This window comes from Ciconia boyciana, chromosome 2 (assembly GCF_034638445.1).
Source record: "Ciconia boyciana chromosome 2, ASM3463844v1, whole genome shotgun sequence".
Lineage (NCBI taxonomy): Eukaryota > Metazoa > Chordata > Aves > Ciconiiformes > Ciconiidae > Ciconia > Ciconia boyciana.
Window position 1 is genome coordinate 71911563 of NC_132935.1, and position 20566 is coordinate 71932128.

The 20566-nt window shown below is 43.0% G+C and overlaps 1 protein-coding gene across 2 annotated transcripts in view; it reads right to left on the bottom strand.

Moving 5' to 3' along the window:
* The window catches only part of LOC140647861 (poly(rC)-binding protein 3-like), a 560741-nt gene that overhangs the window by 409994 nt on the left and 130181 nt on the right, over positions 1-20566 (bottom strand). For both annotated transcript variants that reach the window (XM_072852964.1, XM_072852965.1), the window contains exon 3: positions 3532-3573. The gene's annotated coding sequence lies outside the window, so the exon portion shown is untranslated. The remainder of the gene's footprint in view (positions 1-3531; positions 3574-20566) is intronic.

Here is a 20566-nt window from a genome sequence, read left to right on the forward strand (position 1 = left end):
AAGCTATAGTTTCCCACAATCTGGAACCACTTATTTTATATTATCCATTACGTTTTCAATATGAGCCCATATATGCAATGTCTCCTTAAAACAACAGCTGGAGATTCTGGATCAAAACCACATCATTTATTATGATTTGCATTTCTGGCTTGCGAAAAAGCAAAGGCTAAAAGGAGACTCTCTTCAACCAATTTTTTTTTCTGCCAGCAGAAAGCAGAGTAGCCTTTATCTTGGGCGATTTAGACCCTTTCTTCTTCTTTGTCCAGCGCCAGAGCTGCAGCAGCTGATAGGGCCAGCTTTTGGGAAGCTCTAGGACAGCTTTGATTTATCCTGCCACGGATAAATCTAGCACGTACCAGAAAAGCATAGTCTCTTCCCGAATACGAAATATTCTACGTGAAACCAGCCTCTCCTTGCTAACCCAACGCCAAAGAGACACACCGCTGTGTCTCGTAGGTGCTGGATGCTGCAATGGCCCTTCAGAGCTGTCCAAATCCACCCTCCAGCCATTTCTAATCTGCGTGACAGGAACAGTCTGGCACTAAGAAAGATGACGGGCCACTAAGCACAAAATCACTTTGCACAAAACACCTCTCCCTAATCTGTTCTGAGCACTTGATCTGGTCCACAAACTATTTCTGCTCATCCTTCCATATTTTTTCAGTGCCCTATCAGCCTGTGACATTTTAAGTGTATGTATGCTTCTTACATACATGCAAAGTCTGTAATTTGATGTGCACTTATTCTGAATAATCAATATAAATTCAGTCACCTAAGAAATGTTCCTGAATATATCCTTCTAATTATGTACCAGACTGCAATTCCATGCTACTCTGACACAACACTGACAGCATAATCCTCTCCATGGTAGCATATGGTGTAATCACAGATCCTGAAAATACTAAGTGCAGGCAATACCTAAGCAGATGCTTAAAAGTGTACTATGCATAACAAGCGTGCAAGTGATCCAAAAATAAAAGACTATACATTCCACAAGTGTAGAACTATATGTTACTGAAGGATCTATTAAATATTTCATACAATAACTCGCTACAAGGAGTGTCTGGATTCATTTATCTGTCTTTCCTAACATGCGTAAATTTTCTCCACTGTCCAGGAAAAGCAGCACTGCTTGAATAACTGATTTTTTAAATAATTGGTATGATGTCCAAGTTCATGTAATTAAATTTCCCTTTGTCAAGACATACGACCAGTAAATTATTCCCAAAAGGGAATGAGAAAAGCAGATATTAACATCAAAATCTAACTGGCATTATAACCTCAAAAAAATACAGTGAACTATAAAATTCTCAATCACTAGGCCAGAGATACATATTGCTTATAAATCCCCTCTTCCCTCACCCAGCCCTAATCATAAGTAGATGTTATTGTCTGTTAGAGTCCACATACAAATTATGTGAAACAAAGGCAAACAAAAATTTTGTCAGCTAAATCCTATCCCAACTGGAGTTGGTGGCAAGACTCCCATGGACTTCAAAGGCAGCAGGATTTGGCAGGGGTTAAGCGTTCCAAATGGCATTCAAACAACAGATGGACGTTTGTTGTAGTTCAAAGGCACGAGACATAGCTTTTGCCTTATGTTAAAATCTTATCCCAGCTTATATAATTGTGGAAAGACAACTACTTCTAGAAGTTGGGGACAGGCTACCGAGAGAGCCTTGTGCAAGCCACCATCCATCTGCTCTGAAACTGCAGTGAAAGTCAGCTTACTAGGATGAAGAAGAAAAAGAGTAAAAGGCAGCTGTATGTGGTCGGAGGATGCCTACACTCAGCAGCAATCCAGTTGTCCACAGCAGATGCTGGGGAGCAGGGATGCATCTCTCCATCCAATGTTTCAGTTCACTCCGGTCATGAACTTGTGCTCAGCATTTCACGCACACTACAAAAAGATGTGCACATGCTCACACCAAGTTCTTGCTTGGCCTTAGTTTACCATTAAAAGACTTGCTTTTATTTTGTGAATTTATAAGTCCTATTCTACAAAAACCTACTAGAGGATCTACATATTATTAATGAAAATTTGATGAACAAGCATGTTCACATCCAACTAAAATGGGAAATTCAGACATTTAAAAGAAAGCACCTACTTCTTACTTCTCGTTTAATCTCCTGGCACCTCTCCAATTTATCCCATCTTGCTAGCTTTCCTACACACCCTGAAAACATTGTTCATGGGTTTGTTTTCTCAGTTTCCTCCAAATGACACTTATATACAATCATGTCTATTCAAAACTGAAATCTCAGAATAGCACCCATCCTGTAGAAAGCACTGTCATGATATTTCTAGGAAAGCCACACATTTCATCCCAAAGACAGGAAATCCCCTACCAAAGAGAAAGTTTTATAGCCTTAAGAGTGGGTTCAACACACTCGGCTGAGACTAAAAGCGTAGCATTAAAGGACCCAGTAAAGATTTGGAAAATACATTAACATCAAAGCCAGTCAACTTACCACCACCCATGGGCAGAGTACCCAGGCACTGGACTACACAGGCTACAGGCACAGAGGCATCTGTGCTGGCTCCAGGAAGAGCCAGCTTGGACTCTGCACCCAAATAACCAGGCTCATATGGCAAGTGTCCAACTGGCTCAGGTGAGTATTAGCTCACTGATATCTCATCTCCATTACACTTTTACTTTGCATTTTTATAAAATTATTTGCATATGTTTTGTATTATCTGTATTTGTTTTTCACAGCCACCCAGTGTCATCGTCCTTCTCTGCTCTGTCTCCTGCCACCACAAATAACCAGGAGTACCTTGCATAAATGAAGTGGCATTTGCAAAGTGGTGGGGGTGGAGTTGAAGAAAGCTCTGTAACATCTCCATGAAACAAAAATACTTCATTGAAATTGAGAGAACCATTCATTGAGCATAATGTGAACTTCAAGCAGTTCTTTGCTCTGATATTCACATCAGCACTGCTGTATTCTCTTTTGTAAGTCTATTCTCATATTCCCAATGCATGGAAGCCAGTTCAAAGATACTTCAGGCTTCCAAAGAGTAGCCCAAACTGCTTCAGAGTTACTATTCAGGATCTTGCCAGAAAAATAAAACAAAAGGGTCCTTTTGTTCTGGGTGCCTCTGACTGAGAAATGACTTTGCTTTACAAGTCCCTATTTCACATTCTCTCTGAGCATGCACAGTTTGGAAGCAAAGAGCTCTAAAAACAAGAGAGTTATTAAAGGCTCTTTGACAAACTGACAGATTCTATGCAAGCAGCCCTGACAGCAAAACATTTCACCAGCAGTTTGGCAATTACACTTTAGAATTGAGGACTAATGTACGTTTTCATTCACAAATAGTTACTCTAGGCATTTTCCTTACAACAGTATATTCCAAAATGTAAATGGAAGATAAGTATTAGAGTTTTATCATGCAATAATTTTCCTGTCCTTGTACGTAAAGTATGTCTTAGACAGGCTGTCCAATGAGGTCTCTTGTAAGATGTAATGAAATCGTTACCCTAAAGTTCATGCTCTTGTGCTTAATATAACATGGATCTCGGTCACCTTTTGCTCCAGAAGCTGTCCCACACCTCGGCTGGATCCACTCTGGCAAAAAAAACAACAGACAGATTATAGCAGTTTAAGATCTCCTGCAACACCGGCTGTGGTGAAAGACAGCACTGAGAGAGTTCTCATATTTCCCCCATAATATTCCACCACTGCCCCTGCAAAGAAAGTCAAATGTAAGACTGTGTAGATAACATCTTTCTTGGCTTGGCCATTGAACAAAACCAAACATGAATGCATAAAACCTCATAACGCTTTTGTTTGTATTCAGATCAAATGAAAGGTTCTTCCAAATCCAAAATTAAATATACAGATTTGAGCACTTAGAAAGAAATGAAGGATGCACATAAATACAAAAGTAGAAAGCAGTGGCCGTTCCCTTTTATCCAATATCCTACTGTGCAGAGCATTTCCTTAGTTCAAGGAAAGTTAAACCCATTACATCCCAGGAGAGCGGCTTACTGCAGGCGTATCAGCTTTTCTAGGGTGGCATAAAACTTAAGACAGAGTTCCTAATTTAGCCATTATACATGCACTGGAGCAGATGTGTGAATCAAAATCTTCATCCTCTCAGACAACATAAACACTTGCTGTCTTGCTTGATAAATATCTCAGTTTTCAGATCGACAGAGCTGAAAAACAGGAAAGATAACCCCAGCTCAGAATATCCCATCCTTGCAGTAGCATAAGTCAGAAGACAGACATGGATTCAGACCTTTCAGGCAAAAGAGACATTTCAGCCAATGTCTTCTATACCTCAGAAGGAAATGTTCTCATCATCCTAATACAGGCTGGGGGTGGGGTGGGGTGGGGGGTGGGCGAACCACCCAAAAAACCTCAGTTCCACTACCCGGAATTTTTCTGAGCCAAAACTATTAAATCAATTCAGTACAAATTTACAAGTAACACACAAATCATTCACCAAATATTCAATCTGAATTTATTTTGCACCTATCTAGTCAAATAAAAGCAATGTCTCTTGTCCCCCACTTTCTTCTCAGCAGTTGAAGAACAGATAACAGAATATTCCACTTCTTAATTTACTATGTTATTATTATTTTAAAATAAGTCCTGAGGTTCAAAGATGAAGATGGGAAATTACAGATCTACAAACTCCACAAAACCAAAACTGCATTTTTAATGTTCATTCACAGAAAGCAAATGAAACTGGAAAGAGATTTGCAAGAGCAGAGACATTAGCAAGTGGCTATAAAAATGGATTTTTATATTGAGAATGCCAAGTTTGATACTGGGGTTTCTGCAGAGGGACTAAAGAAGCAACTTAGAGGCAAAACTGAGCAAGCGAATTTCCATCCATCAATGGTTAGGCCAAGTGGTAAGGCACAGAAGAGAGTAAAGATTAGTCTTTAATGGCTTTACAGAGATACAGTACTTTTCCTGTGTTCACTTCTTATTCCGTCCTCAGCAAATGACTATTTCAGTGCTGAAGCTTCCACACATCTATTCAGCATCTTTTACTCTTCACTTGAAAACAATCTCAGTCCCAGACAACCAGTTACACTTGCAATACAACAAAGTAACCCATATTTTCCTATTCAATCCCTAGTCTACAATTATTCCAGTACCAGAATATCATTCAACAAGAACTAATTTTTGCATAATTAAAACTGAATCCACTTGCGATATTTATGCCCTTTAGTTCTTCCAAACTGCCCTGAGGAACTGAAGGATAATTAGTATGACCAATACCAAGAGCTTCTATCATCACAAAGCAAGCTATAAAATTCGTCTTTATACAAAGGCTGTAAATCTCCCATATATCACAGGTACAAGCATCGAGTAGCCATGATGGTACAAGGCACAGAAGTGTAAAAACAGTCTATATTAACTGCTCAGTATCACCTGGCTATACTAGAGTGTGCGTGGTGCTGTACATGGGGGAAAAATAGGAAATTGTGTCTGCATTGAACGATTTACCTCCTCTTCAGATACTCATATTTGACCTCATGAACTCAATTTGTTCTCTGGAGCACTGTACTAGTAAGTTCTCTCTCCTCGAATCCTACCCCCAGTGGGAATGAAAGGGACATGGTCTAACAGCAAGCAGTCTGAACAGTCAAAAGTTTTCATGTATTTGAGGTGAGGCTGTGGGCCCCAGGCCCTCCTAACCATCACAGAATGTCATGAAACCTAAAAAATAAGTTTTGGAAAGATGAAGAGAACTGTTCATTATACTGTTCTAGACTTTGATTTTGTTTAATTTCTCCTGCTCCTTCGTAGCATACATGAGAAATACTGCAACAGAGGAGACTGTCCTGACAAGGGCCAACACAGATGTACAAGTAGCTTATGAAATGTAAAATCTTGAGAGGGAAAACAAAGAAATGACTTAATGAGTTGCAAAAGGACTTATACTGTCAGTGGTCAGATTCAGCATGGCAGTGATCAGGAAAAATATGTTCAGCTCTTTGCTCAACAGCAGTCAGACATGTGGAAAAAATCCCAGAGGATCTGAGAAAAAGCAAAGTCAATCAAAACTAATGATAACACTGTGCCTGACAGTGAATGGGAGCAATTCTGTAGCACCATCCACCCTTTTGGGCTTTATTCATGAGCTGAAAGTGAACAATCTGGGTCTCTTAGCAATAATTATCTGCTTGTGATGTGCTGTGTACACCCTGCTTGGGAGGGGAGGAGACGCTTAGCTGGGTGGAAGAGAAAAGAGCACCAATGGAAAATCCCAGCATTTCTTCCATTTCAGTAAAAATTTCAAGCCAAAATCACATTATTTTAAAGCTAAAACTATATTTTTTTCATTTTCAAATTAAGAAAAAAAAAAAGAACCACAATTGAATTGGCTACCACAGTTACGATAGATCTTTTTCTGAAGCACTAGATTATTGTTTTGGTGATGTTTTTGAAATTCCCTTCCATAAAATGAGAATGTATGGCACTGGAGAGATATACCTTCATCCCATTAGAAACAGTATTTCATACACCTTTGTATCACAGAAGGTCTGTACCTATGCTCATTTTCAGATTATCTTCAGCATAACAATATAAAAATGAAATATTACTTATTCTGAACCACCTGCTTGACTTGGATCCACTTCCACAGAGTTGTTCCACCAAAACACATCCATATAACAAGAGGCAGCTCTACTCAGTGGAGGGACACCCTCCCCCTGGAAACGTGACATTAAGCAGTGTGCCTGCTGCTCTGAAGGTGTGAAAGCAACCTGGCACTTCAGGAACCCTTGCAATGTTTCTGACCTTGGCCATTGTACGGCATCAGATGCAGCATAAAAAGAGTTCATGCAGCTGCATTGCTTAAACAGGTTGTCCCCTTATTTATCCCTGTACAGCCTCACAACAGCAAAACACATGCCCCTGCAGCCACAAAGACCAGCTATTGTAATTCTCTCCGTATTGAGTTTCCCCGCAGGGTTTTCCTGCCTCACGCGGTTAGTGTGGCATGCAGCAGCGTGTCAGCCACCGGGACAGAGCCACAGCGATCACGTTACAGCCACCCAGCGCTGTGCCCCATACTCGGGCAAAAGAAAGCCTTCAGAAGAAAGGCATTGTACAGGTTTGTTCACCACTGGTTGCAGTTACATTTCCTAACACCACCCCTCACCCCTGCATTCAAACTAACACAAAGGAACATAAAGTAGCTTTTTCTCCAGGTAAACACCTTCTCTGTAAGAAGCTTTGTGTGCCTTGGCAGGTCACGGCTACCTTACACACAACTCCTGTATGCTCAGCCAGGCCCTCCTCCAGGTCCACAAATGGTTTTGCCTTTCATAAGGGTTAGCTTTTACCGCTGCTTCATGCTAGGAGACCTTCTGAGCTGTACCACATCCCATCAGTTTCATGCCCTAGTAAAACACTTCTTGCATTGGTTACGCATCCTCTCTCCTCTCCAGGCTCCTATCTTCAGAAATTGGGTAGAGCAAATCTGTAGGTCTATTTCAACATGACTTACCTTTCCTACATGAAAAACCAGTATGTAAATAGGTTTCAGACCCAACCATGGCATAATCACCATTACTCCTGGATTTACTGTGATTAGTTAGTTCAAGTGGGTCCAACATTCATGCAATTAGCATCCAAGGCACACAGCAGTGAGTGCATTATCAGCGCACAGAAATTAACAGGTAAGAATTGTCAATGCAGCACCCCTTCACTTCTCTGCAGGTCTCAGGTTGGAGTGTTTCACAGGAAAGTTGAATGCAGCTCCAAGGGCTCATCTTCATGAAGTAAGCTGCTTCCACAGGCCTCATGCAAAAGCCCCAGCTTGTAGACCATCCCAACAGCTAAGCCTCCTGGCAACCTCTGCAGCGTTCTCTAGCTCTGTTTTAAGTAACAAGGAAGTTAGTGCAAGCTGAACAGAGTACTACATCAAAGCAATTGACACTGAAGACACTACATCTATCTGTAGCTGGGGTATTTTACTTGAAACATTTTGCCTGATTCCCTGAACAGGTGTTCCCAATGCAGAAGTGGTACCAAGCTGTTGAAAGGGACCACCAATGTCTTCTGTCCCCGTTAGAGGCTGAACCGTACTTGGAAATAAGTTTCCTGTACAGCCCTCCTTCACGGAATCTTGTTTGTACACACCAAAACCACTTTGTGAACCAAACCAATAAGCAGTATAAGTGGGGGCAAGGAGGGGATTCAGTTCAAAATTGCACTGCAGCTCCAAACAAAAACCCAAAAAAGCAGTCTCAGCCGCTACGACCATGTTGAAACATCTTTTGGGGGGAGCCCAAGTTCTCCTAACAGTTAGTCTGGGTTGGGAACCCACAAACCTTGCCAAATGACAGCCAAGAGGTGGTGCTACTGGATGCTGCATTTCTGGACCACTGCTACCTTTCTTTCAGAGACAGATGCCTGAAAAAGGAATTATTACGCTTTCTCTCTTCAGCTTCAACTCAACAAATCATAGGTTTAAGTGCTGTTCAGGTGTAAAGCCTCAGGCTACTGGAGGTGATATCCATCCTAGGCAGCTGACCAAAGTGCTTACATTCTGTGGGAACAGATAAAGATCCCATAGTGCTTGTAGGGAAGCAGCTGGGAAAAGCAGCATGGGTTGCTCCTCCCTTGGGAAAAGCCAAACCCATTCCTGGGATTTCCTTCTGTCAATGACCCAGGTGCACTTGGTGGAAAATGCAGAAGGATGGAGAAATCCAGCGTGTACCTCAAGGAGATTTAACCTTGAGGCAAAATAACCCATGATTTGAGATGAATGTTATAGGAAGTACTACAGTAGGAACTACTTGAAACACCAGAGGATAAGCCTCACATGGACAAGCATGGTGATGACCCAACATAAGTCGGTCTTGGCAGTCAACAACCCAACACACCACCTCTCTTGTCTTGAGTGACCACCCTGAAAGATGGAGCCCAAGTCATCAACTGTTCTTACGGACATTTGACAGGGGCCTATAGAATGTGGAAATCATATCTGTGTGTATGTCAAGGAGCAAAGGATAGTGGTTAATGAGGATATATAAACCTGACTGTTGGATGTAAAGATGGTTTTAGCACGTAGTATCAGTTGTAAGTGTTGGTGAGAGGGAACTTCAGGTATAAGAAATAAATAGAAAGGAAAGAAGAAAAAAGGTATGGGATAGAAGGATTAAATGTTGTAATGCAGGGCAGGTTAGGTAAGTAAACAGAAAAGCATAAGTAGGATATAGAAATGAAACCATATATTAATAGGACAGAGGATGCTTACGTGTATCAGATAACACAGAACTGAAGCATGATGCAAATGGTATGGAATAAGGGGTAGGGATTGTACTGGGTCTGACTGGGATGGAGTTAACTTTCTTCATAGCAGCCCATATTGTGCTGTGCTTTGTATTGTAGCTAAAACAATGTTAATAACAAGCCAGTGTTTTGGCTATTGCTGAACAGTGCTTGCACAGTGGCAAGGCTTTTTCTCTTTCCTGCTCTATGCACCCCTATCCTCCAGTGAGTAGGCTGGGGTGGGCAAGAGTTTGGAAGTAGACACAGCCAGGACAACTGACCCAAATTGATCAAAGGGATTTGCCATACCATATGACATCATGCTCAGCAATAAAAGCTCATGGAAAGAAAGAGGAAGGGGGAACACATTCATAGTTATGGTAATTGTACCCCCAAACAGCCATTATGCATGCTGAGACCCTGCTTCCCATGAAGTGGCTGGACATCTGCCTGGCGATGGGGAGTAGTGGATGAATTCCTCCTCTTGTTTTGCTTGTAGGCACAGCTTTTGCTTTCCCTATTAAACTGTCATTATCTCAATCCACGAGTCTTCTTGCTTTCCTTCTATTTTCTCTCCATTCTGCAGGAGTGGGGAGTGAGCAAGTAAGCAGCTGGATGGCTGTTGACCAATGTCAACCCACCACACCTATATCACTCTGTGTAAACTAGAAGCACAAAGACTGTAAATGGTACATGGTAAGGACCAATAAGTTCCACCACTGAAGACATTTTTAAAAACACACTCCCATCCTGAAAAAACAGCATGTCACTCTTTTCCAATCATATAACAAAAATCATTAGAGACAACAGCAGATATGTGTTGTGGTTTAGCCCCAGTCAGCAACCAAGCACCACATAGCTGCTTGCTCACCCTACCCCCTGGGTGGGATGGGAAGAGAATCTGAAGAGCAAAAGTAAGATGACTTATGGGTTGAGATAAGAACAGTTTAATAATTGAAATTTTAAAAAATAATAATAAATTGTAATGAAAAGGAAAACAACAAGAAAGAGAGGAACAAAACCCAAGGGGGGAAAAAAAACCCCAACAACAAAAAACCCAACAAGTGATGTAACTGCTCACCACCCCCTGACTGATGCCCAGCCAGTCCCTAAGCAGTAATCGCTGCCCCCCAACCAACTCCCCCCAGCTTATATACTGAGCATATCATATGGTATGGAATAGCCCTTTGGCCAGTTTGGCTATGCCCCCTCCCAGCTTCTTGTGCACCTGGCAGAGCATGGCAGGCTGAAAAGTCCTTGAGTAGTGTAAGCACTACTTAGCAACAACTAAAACATCAGTGTGTTATCAGCATTATTCTCATACTAAATCCACAACACAGCACTATATTAGCTCCTAGAAAGAAAATTAACTCTATCCCAGCCGAAACCAGAACAGAATCCACCCCTTATTTTATATTATCTATGTCATGCCCAGGTCCTACCCTTTCCAACACATTCCAATTTATCACCACCACTTTCCCTGTCTTTTGATATACACACACAGATATAATTCCTTTAGTCTATGGGCCATCCCTCTAAAATGTCCATTGAGTTAATTTAGTTCATGACTTTGGGCTTCATCTGTCATAACAGTCCTTCAGGGCAGGAGAGATGGTGTGTGGTGTTGTACTGTTGCATGCTGAAACCAGTTCTGGTTCCATCACTGCTGCACTTTTCTTGGTTTCATCAAAGTTCGTTCTTCATTAATCTGGGCGATTCTTACTGTAATACTGTTAATATGTCGTATAGCAACCATAGAAGTGATGACATACAGTATTATATAGAAATTAACATCATACCATTCAGTTCATTGGCTATTTTCACCCCAAATCAAATCCCCTTGAGGTACACAGCGGACTTCCCCATCCTTTCGCATTACGCACCAAGTGCCCCCAGGTCCTTGAGCAAAAGCAATCCCATGAATGGGTTTTCCTTTGTCTGAGGCAGGAGTAACCCAGACTGGTTTTCCCAGTATATTTTTTATGTGCACTACAGGGACTTTATCCCCCTCCACAGTACATAAAAGTTTTGATTGAGCAGGGCCAGCTTGATTGGCAGATCCCCTAGTGCTGACTAACCAGGTGGCTTTTGCTGAATGTGTATCCCAATGTTTGAATGTCCCACCACCCATTGCTCTCTCTCAGTGTAGTCTTTAGCAGTCCATTGTATCATTCGGTTTTCCTGGAGGCTGGTGCATGATAGGGGTTGTGATATACCCACTCAATGCCATGCTCTGTGGCCCAGTCCCGTTGTCTGACTCAATTCTTTCTGGGGTGCCACGTCACCATAGGACTTGCTTTTCAAGGCCCAGGATAGTGTTCCAGGCAGTGGCATGGGGCACAGGATATGTTTCCAACCATCCAGTGATTGGTTCCACCATTGTAAGCACATAGCGCTTGCCTTGGCGGGTTTGTGGGAGTGCGATATAATCAGTCTACCAGGCTTTCCCATATTTATATTTCAGCCATCATCCTCCATAGGCTTTAACTACTTGGCTTGTTTGATTGCAGTGTATGTTTCACATTCATGGATAACCTGTGCAATAGTGTCCACGGTCATCAAGTCCACCCCTTGATCACGAGCCCATCTATATGTTGCATCTCTTCCTTGATGGCCTGAGGTATCATGGGCCCACCAAGCTATAAATAATTCACCCTTATGTAGCCAGTCCAGATCCACCTAAGCCACTTCAATCTTAGCAGCCTGATCTACCTGCTGGTTGTTTTGATGTTCTTCAGTGGCCCAACTCTTGGGTACGTGAGCATCTGCATGATGTACTTTTACAACCAGGTTCTCTACTTGGGCAGCAATATTTTGCCACAATGCGGCAGCCCAGATGGGTTTGCCTCTGCGCTGCCAGTTGCTCTGCTTCTATTGCTGTAACCACCCTCAGAGGGCATTTGCCACCATCCATGAGTCAGTATAAAGTACATTATAGAGAAAAGGCCACTTTTCTCATTCAGCAATGTCTAAAGCTAGCTGGATGGCCTTTACTTCTGCAAATTAGCTTGATTCACCTTCTCCTTCAGCAGTTTCTACAACTTGTCGTATAGGACTCCATATAGCAGCTTTCCATCTCCGATGCTTTCCTACAATATAACAGGACCCATCAGTGAACAGGGCACATCGCTTCTCATTTTCTGGCAGTTTATTATACAGTGGGGCCTCCTCAGCACGTGTCACCTCCTCCTCTGGCGATATTCCAAAATCTTTGCCTTCTGGCCAGTCCATGACCAGTTCCAAGATTCCTGGGCGATTGGGGTTTCCTATTCAAGCCTGTTGTGTGATCAGTGTGACCTACTTACTCCACGTAGCATCAGTTGCATGATGTGTAGAGGGGACCCTCCCTTTGAACATCCAGCCTAGCACCAGCAGTTGGGGTGCCAAGAGGAGCTGTGATTCAGTACCAACCACTTCCGAAGCAGCTCAAACCCCTGCTGATGCTGCCAATATCTCTTTTTCAGTTGGAGTATAGCAGGCCTTGGATCCTCTGTATCCCCTAATCCAAAACCCTAGTGGTCGGCCTCAAGTCTCCCCTGGTGCTTTCTGCCAGAGGCTCCAGATAGGGCCATTGTCCCTGGCTGTGCCGTAGAGCATATTTTTTACATCTTGTCCTGCCTGGACTGGCCCAAGGGCTACTGCATGAACTATCTCCTGTTTAATTTGTTCAAAGGCTTGTCTTTGCTCAGGGCCCCATTTGAAACAGTTCTCCTTCTGGGTCCCTTGATAGAGAGGGCTTACAATCAGACTGTAATTTGGAACAGGCATTCTCCAAAAACCCACAATGCCTAAGAAAGCTTGTGTGTCCTTTTTGCTAGTTGGTGGAGACATGGCTGTTATTTTGTTAATCACATCCATTGGGATCTGACGACGTCCATCTTGCCATTTTATTCCTAAAAACTGGATCTCCTGTGCAGGTCCCTCGACCTTACTTTGTTTTATGGCAAAACTGGCTTTCAGGAGGATTTGGACTATTTTCTTCCCTTTCTCAAAAACTACTTCTGCTGTATTGCCCCACACGATGATGTCATCAATGTATTGCAGATGTTCTAGAGCTTCACCCTGTTCCAGTGCCGTCTGGATCAGTCCATGGCAAATGGTGGGGCTGTGTTTCCACCCCTGGGACAGTCGATTCCAAGTGTACTGAACGCCTCTCCAAGTGAAAGCAAACTGGCCGGCACTCTACTGCCAAAGGGATTGAGAAGAACGCATTAGCGATATCAGTTGTGGCATACCACTTGGCTGCCTTTGACTCCAGTTCATATTGAAGCCCTAGCATGTAGCTAGAACTTCATGGCAGCACTTAGCGGTGGTGTGACTTAATTCAGGCCACAATAGTCTACTGTCAGTCTCCACTCTCCATTAGACTTTCACACTGGCCATATAGGTGGCCACACTGTTAAAAGGTGAGCGAGTCTTACTGATCACTCCTTGGCTCTCCAGACAACAAATCAGCTCATGGATGGGAATCAGGGAGTCTCAGTTGGTGCGATATTGCCTCCGGTGCGCTGTTGTGGTAGTAACTGGCACCTGTTGTTCTTTGACCCTCAGCAACCCCACAACAGAAGGGTCCTCCAAAAGACCAGGCAGGGTGGGCAGCTGTTTAATTTCCTCCGTCTCCAAGGCAGCTATACCAAAAGCCCACCGGTACCCTTTTGGGTCCTTGAAATACCCTCTCCTGAGGTAGTCTATGCCAAGGATGGATGGAGCCTCTGGGCCAGTCACCATGGGGTGCTTCTGCCACTCATTCCCACTTAGGCTTACTTGGGCCTCCAATACAGTTAGCTGTTGGGATCCCCCTGTCACTCCAGAAATACAGATGGGTTCTGCCCCTGTATAGCTTGATGGCATTAGGGTACACTGTGCACCGGTGTCTACTAGAACCTTATACTCCTGTGAGTCTGATGTGCCAGGCCATCGAATCCACACAGTCCAGTAAACCCCTTTCCTCCACCTGGCTGGAGGCAGGGCCCCTCTAGTCCTGATCATAGTATTCATTACCCACTTCTTGTACATACGAGTCAGAAGTCCCTTTATTAAGATCAGAAGTAAGACCAGCCCTTCGACTCTGTCTGGGGAACTGTCCACTTGAAACTGAAGCAGCAATTTTCCTGGAAGAATCCCCTTGTGTGATTGTTTTTCCTTGCAACTCACATAAACATACCTCGACCCTAGAGGCATGGGTTTTTTCCATCCTATTTCCTCATATCCTTTCTATGGTCATGCAGGTAAGACCACAGGATACCCTGTGGTGTGTACCCTCTATATCCTCTCTCTTGAGCAGAAGAACGCTGACTCCTAATAGCTGAGATACTGGTCCATACAGGTGGGAGTAGGACATATCCTCTTTGAATCATTGGAACTCCCAGGACAGTTTCCCCATAGCTGAGATGAGGGAGGAAGAGATACTTTCTTTGTGTTCCTGCATTCGGCTAGCCGCTTCATCAACTGTTGGTCCCTCTTCATCTTTCCAGGTCAGTATTGCCAATGAGTTGGCATACAACACTGGTGCACTCCGTACTCACTTCTGCCACATGGGTCATGTGCACTGGACTTCATATGGATCTTTGGATAACTGCTCGTTGTCCAGGTCACCAAAAATCACCTCCAGCACAGCTAATTCCCTCATGTACTGAATACCTCTTTCCATGGTGGTCCATTTGCCTGGGTGACATATAACATCTTCCTTGAAGGGATACCTTTCCTTCACACCTGACGGTAGTTGCCTCCAGAGGCTGAGGGCTTGTGGCCCTTTTCCAATCACTTTGTCAATGCCCCCTTCCCTAGAAATGGATCCCAGCTGCGTGGCTTCCTTACCCTCTAATTCCAGGCTACTGGCCCCATTATCCCAGCATCAGAGCAGCCAGGTGACAATATGATTGCCTAGACAACGTCTGAAATCTTTTCACATATCTCACAGCTCACTCAGGGATAGGGATCAGGTGGTTTCCATCTCATTTACAAGTTCTTCTTCCTCCTCCTCTCCTCATGATAGCCCTGCTTTTTTATCCTCCTTTTCTAAATGAGCTGACTTTCGCCTCCAAGATTTCTTCTTGTGTATAAGGGCGACTGATACCAGCACAGGTTGGTTCCCTGGTTCAGCTGCAGCGCCTGTCGCCAGGGTTGGAGTAGCCACAGTGCCTGTCACTGGGTTTGGAGTAGCCACAGCACCTGTTCTGTCATCAGATCGTGTGACCTTCTCTTCCCCTTGAGGGTACTGAATAGTGTTGAACAGGGCTCAGTAGGCATGGGCCAGGCCCCAGCACGTTGCAGTGATTTGTGTCTCCCTAGAATTGCCAGGGTGACAGCATACTTCTTCCAAATATTCTACTAATTTTTCAGGATTCTGCACTTGTTCAGGGCTGAAGTTCCAAAACACTGGAGGTGCCCACTGTTCTAGGCATTTGCCCATGCTGTCCCACACACCCTGCCACTCATAACTATCCAGCCTTGGGGCAGATCTCTGGATGATATTCTTAAATTGCTTACTAATCTTAGACAAAACCGAAACGATATTCCCAAGAAATACCAATAGATGTATCTTTACCCAAGGACATTCAAGATACTGAGAAGTTATTGTAATGAAGGAGGAAACATCATAGAAGAAGGTAGCGAAGGTGCCATTCTGTATTTCCTCCATAAAAAAACCTCTGAGGAAGAAGTATAATTGCTAATTGTCTCCACGAGGTGGTACCTGACGTACAGTACTGGCTTCAATACAAAACTTAGATAGCAGAATAAGCTCAAGGACACTGTTTGAATAACAAATCTCCCAGGAAAAACATCACTGATCACTGCAGAGCACAGCAAACTGCAAAAACCAACACTGATTTTTAACTTGCAAAAAACATGCTTGTACAGGAAAAAAAAATGAACATGGTACAGATCAGATAAACTATTATCAAGAACAGATGAATCTATATTGTGACCCACAATTGTTAACAGATATAAACTCCTTAATATGCTCTGGTTAATCTGTTATTACCTCAAAACCTTCAAGCCCCATGTTGGGCACCAAAAAGGACTGTCGTGGTTTAGTCGCAGATGGCAACCAAGCACCACACAGCTGCTCGCTCACCCTCCCCCTGGGCGGGATGGAGAGAGAATCGGAAGAGCAAAAGTAAGAAGACTTGTGTGTTGAGATAAGAACAGTTTAATAACTGAAATAATAATAATAACAACAACAACAACAACAACAACAATATGTAATGTAAAGGAAAACAACAAGAGAGTGAGAGAGGAACAAAACCCAAGGAAGAAAAAAGTAAAAAAATAAAAATCAATGCAACTGCTCACCACCAGCCGACTGATGCCCAGCCCATCCCCGAGCAGCGATCGCTGCCCCCCAACCAACTCCCCCCAGTTTATATACTGGGCATGATGTCATATGGTATGGAATAGCCCTTTGGCCAGTTTGGCTGTGCCCCCTCCCAGCTTCTTGTGCACCTGGCAGAGCATGGCAGGCTGAAAAGTCCTTGAGTAGTGTAAGCACTACTTAGCAACAACTAAAACATCAGTGTGTTATCAGCATTATGCTCATACTAAATCCACATACCAGCTCCTAGGAAGAAAATTAACTCTATCCCAGCTGAAACCAGGACAGTATGAAATTTTTAGAAGTATGTATGTGTGTGCATGAGCATGTGTATATAGGATAAAGCAACAACACTACTTTCCTGAGCAGCACTTTGTGCCAAACTTGCTCCCTCAAAATCTAGAGCTGAAAAAGCAATTTAAAAGCAATGGCTCTGGACTGGTCCTTCTGCACAGGGTCCCATGGTGCTCCCAGGGTGGAGAAGATGAAGACCTGGTGTGCTTGTGGGATATTAGGAGGGCTGTGTACGGTCACTGGCTGGGTTTGGTGCCACTGCCATGCCTGCCCTGGTTGACAGCCCCCTCATCTCTTCTATCCTGGTGCTGTCTCTCTGCCCAGCCCTGCTCCAGCGGATACTGCCCCACATCCCCACATGCACACACCTACACACACCCACTTATGTGAATGATGCTAAATGCGCGCTGCAAGTCCATGAAACAGCTGGTAAGGGTCAGACCAAAATCCTTAGAGTCAAACACTACTAAATTTCCAATTTTGTTGAGAACTGTTTGTATGGCTGTTTCCAAAAACTGTGATATTTACTTTAGTCCATGACGCTTTCTAGTCTTTCTGTCCAAATAATGAAAGCAAATATGATGTATTGTGCCAAAATTCACGTCTGTTATTGATGTAAATTCACTTATTATAGAAGTGTTATCCAACTAACAGAATTATAATCAGAATTTGACAGTGACCTTTAAATTTTCCTTGAAAATGGTTAAACAGTAACTCTAGAAATTCATCACCACAGGAGATGAGATGCAAATAGATGAAGAATTCAGATCCATGTATTTGTTAATCTTCCTTCCATCTGTTAGACAATTATAGCATGATCCAATAGCCTATAAAAACAAATCTTGGTCAGGTAGTACAAACAAACAAAACAATCAGATTTCTAATAATTAACATGCAGGGTTTTTTTGCATAAAGTAAGTCACATCACTAGATTAGTACAGTTCCCCTAATGGAAGTAAGCTTTATCATAGACTGAATATTTTAAAAGACTTTTAGGTCAGGAAAAGAGCACACAAAGACCTTAAAGAAAAAATAACATGAATCAGTACCTTCATTAGGTGCATGCAGTATAGCTTTCTGATCCAAATTGTCAAAAAGCCTCATACTGTGGGACATGACCAACTCAGACTTGTAAATCCCCCAATGCACACATACAGTTTTTGCATTCATTGGAGGACACAGGACTCATTAGTGGCAATGTTTCAACAATCAATTTAAAAAAAACAAATTCAAAGATGATCTGGGAAAAGAGCCTGTCATTGTCCCACAATAGTTACTATGCTTATTAAACACGATTCTTTAAAAATGGGGCAACTGTGGTAACACACTGAACAATGAATCCCTGGCTCTCTCCTCCTCTCCCCCTCCCAAGCATCAAATATTGAGGAGAAGCTTTTGTTCAAATTGCTCAGTTACTGCTGAGTTGTTTACTGACCTCTTAAATTTTATATTACAACATGCTGCTGTGGTAAAACTGTGAACACAGACGAAATAGCTGTCTTAAAAAGCTTCTCCCCCCCCCTCTCATTGTAGAAGGAGCACAATTCACCAGAAGACCACCTCAATTCCATACTTTTAAGATGAGGAACAGCTACAATGGGCTAGAAATGAATTATAATGAGGCACAGTGCTCCACTTGAAGGGTAGCTGCCTTCAAGTACATCAACCTGCCAATTACAGTTGCAGAAAACATTCAAGACTGAGATGTATGAGAGTCTGGAACAAAGAGGGAATGAGAAGACCTCACTGACCCGTTGCCACTTCTGCAGCAGGGGTAGCGTGCACACTTAGGGGTAACAACAGATAGGGAAGGAGGGCCAGAACAACCTATTGCTGTTTTTTTCTCTTGGAGGAAGAATATGCCATAATGAACACAGAAATGCCTTTTATCATAGACAAAGTTTGCCTACTTCTCATATATGCTTGCAAATGCTAGGAACCACCAAAATTCCCTTTGGTGGAGTGCCTCCCTGCTGCCAAACTAGATCAGCCCACAGTCCTGCATCCCAGAGAAGAATGATCCAGCCTGAAAAACATGCGTCACTATACTTAAAAATTTGACAGTTATTACTATTGTTATTTTAAATCAAAGGATTTGGTGTGATCTGTGGTTTGTATACAGGAGGAATTATTTAACACACTTGGGAGTGGACTTGGGCTCAGGCTAGTCAACTTTACCTTAGTCATTGGGAAGGTGATAGAGTAATTTATCTTGGAAACCATTTCCAAACACATGAAGGGCAAGAAGGTGGTCAGGAGCGGGCAGCATGGATTTATTGAAGGGGAAAATCATGCTTAACCAACCTCACCACCTTCTACAATGAGGTGATCAGCTTGGTGGATTTCGTTAGAGCAGTGGAAGTTGTTTACCTTGACCTTAGTAGGGTTTTTGACACTGCCTCCTATAACATCCTCAGACGAGCTGACAAAGTAACAGGTTAGATAAGTAGGCAGTGAGGTAGACTGGAAACTGGCTGAGCTGCCAGGCCCAGAGGGTTATGATGAGTACCACAAAGTCCACCTGGAGGAAAGTCACTAGTGATGTACCCCAGGGGTTTATACTGGGGCAAATACTCTTAACACTTTCATTAATAACCTGGATGACAAAACTGAGTGCACTCTCACCAAGTTTGTAGATGACAAGGAACTGGGAGGAGTGATTGATACACCAAATGGGTGTGCTGCCATTCAGCAGGACCTGGACAGGCTGGAGAAATGGACAGAGAGGAATCTCATTAACTTCAACAAGGGGAGGCATAAAGTCCTGCATCTGGGGAGGAATATCCCCAAACACCAGTATGTGCTGGGGACCAAGCGGCTGGAAAGCAGCTTTGCAGAGTCCTGGTAGTCCCGATAGCCTTGGAGTCCTGGTAGACCACAAGCTGACCATGAGCCAGCAGCGTATCCTCACGGCAAAGAAGTCCAACAGCACCCTGGCCTGCTTTACGAGCATTGTCAGCAGGTCCTTGGCAACCTGCTCTAGCTGACCTTGCTTGAGCAGGGGGGTTGGACCAGATGATCTCAAGAGGTTCCTTCCAGCCTCAACCATTCTGTGAGGTTCTGTGTGAGTGGAGGTCTAACTACTATCAGCATAAGTTTACTGAATTACTTTAAAAAATATCGTAAGAAAGACCTAGAGGTTTCATTCAGGGATTAGGGCCAGACTGGGCAAATAAGAGAACTCCGTGAACACCTTATTAGCCACAATAAATGCATCAAAGGTAGAAGCAAGTCACAGGAGTTACCTCCAATTAATACCACAGTTCAGATCACATTGAGGTTAATTCATTGCTCAGTTCTGGAATAAACAAGAGCGAAAATTCAGTGTTTAATCACTGGAGCCACAACACCACAGGAGCAGAATCAAGACTGATATAGCTCTTTCCAGAAATATTTCCAAATAATTTATTTCTAACAACAGTAAAATACTGCAGCATCAGTACTATTAATTTTCTTCTTCATAATCTAATGTTGGTTTGTCTTATATTCTGCAAGTACCCAAGCTGCAATTCATCAAGAAGTTTGTACTAATACATTGTTATACTCCCTAAAGTGATCTGAAATTACTTTTCTGGAAATTGTGATGTGGCAGTGTTAAGAAACCGATATTTTTCTGCCTGTTTGAGATGGAAACAAATACTCTGTTAATCACCGAGAATGTTATTGTGGGGCCGTAAAACACCTGACACCACATACCTGCTAGGGGGG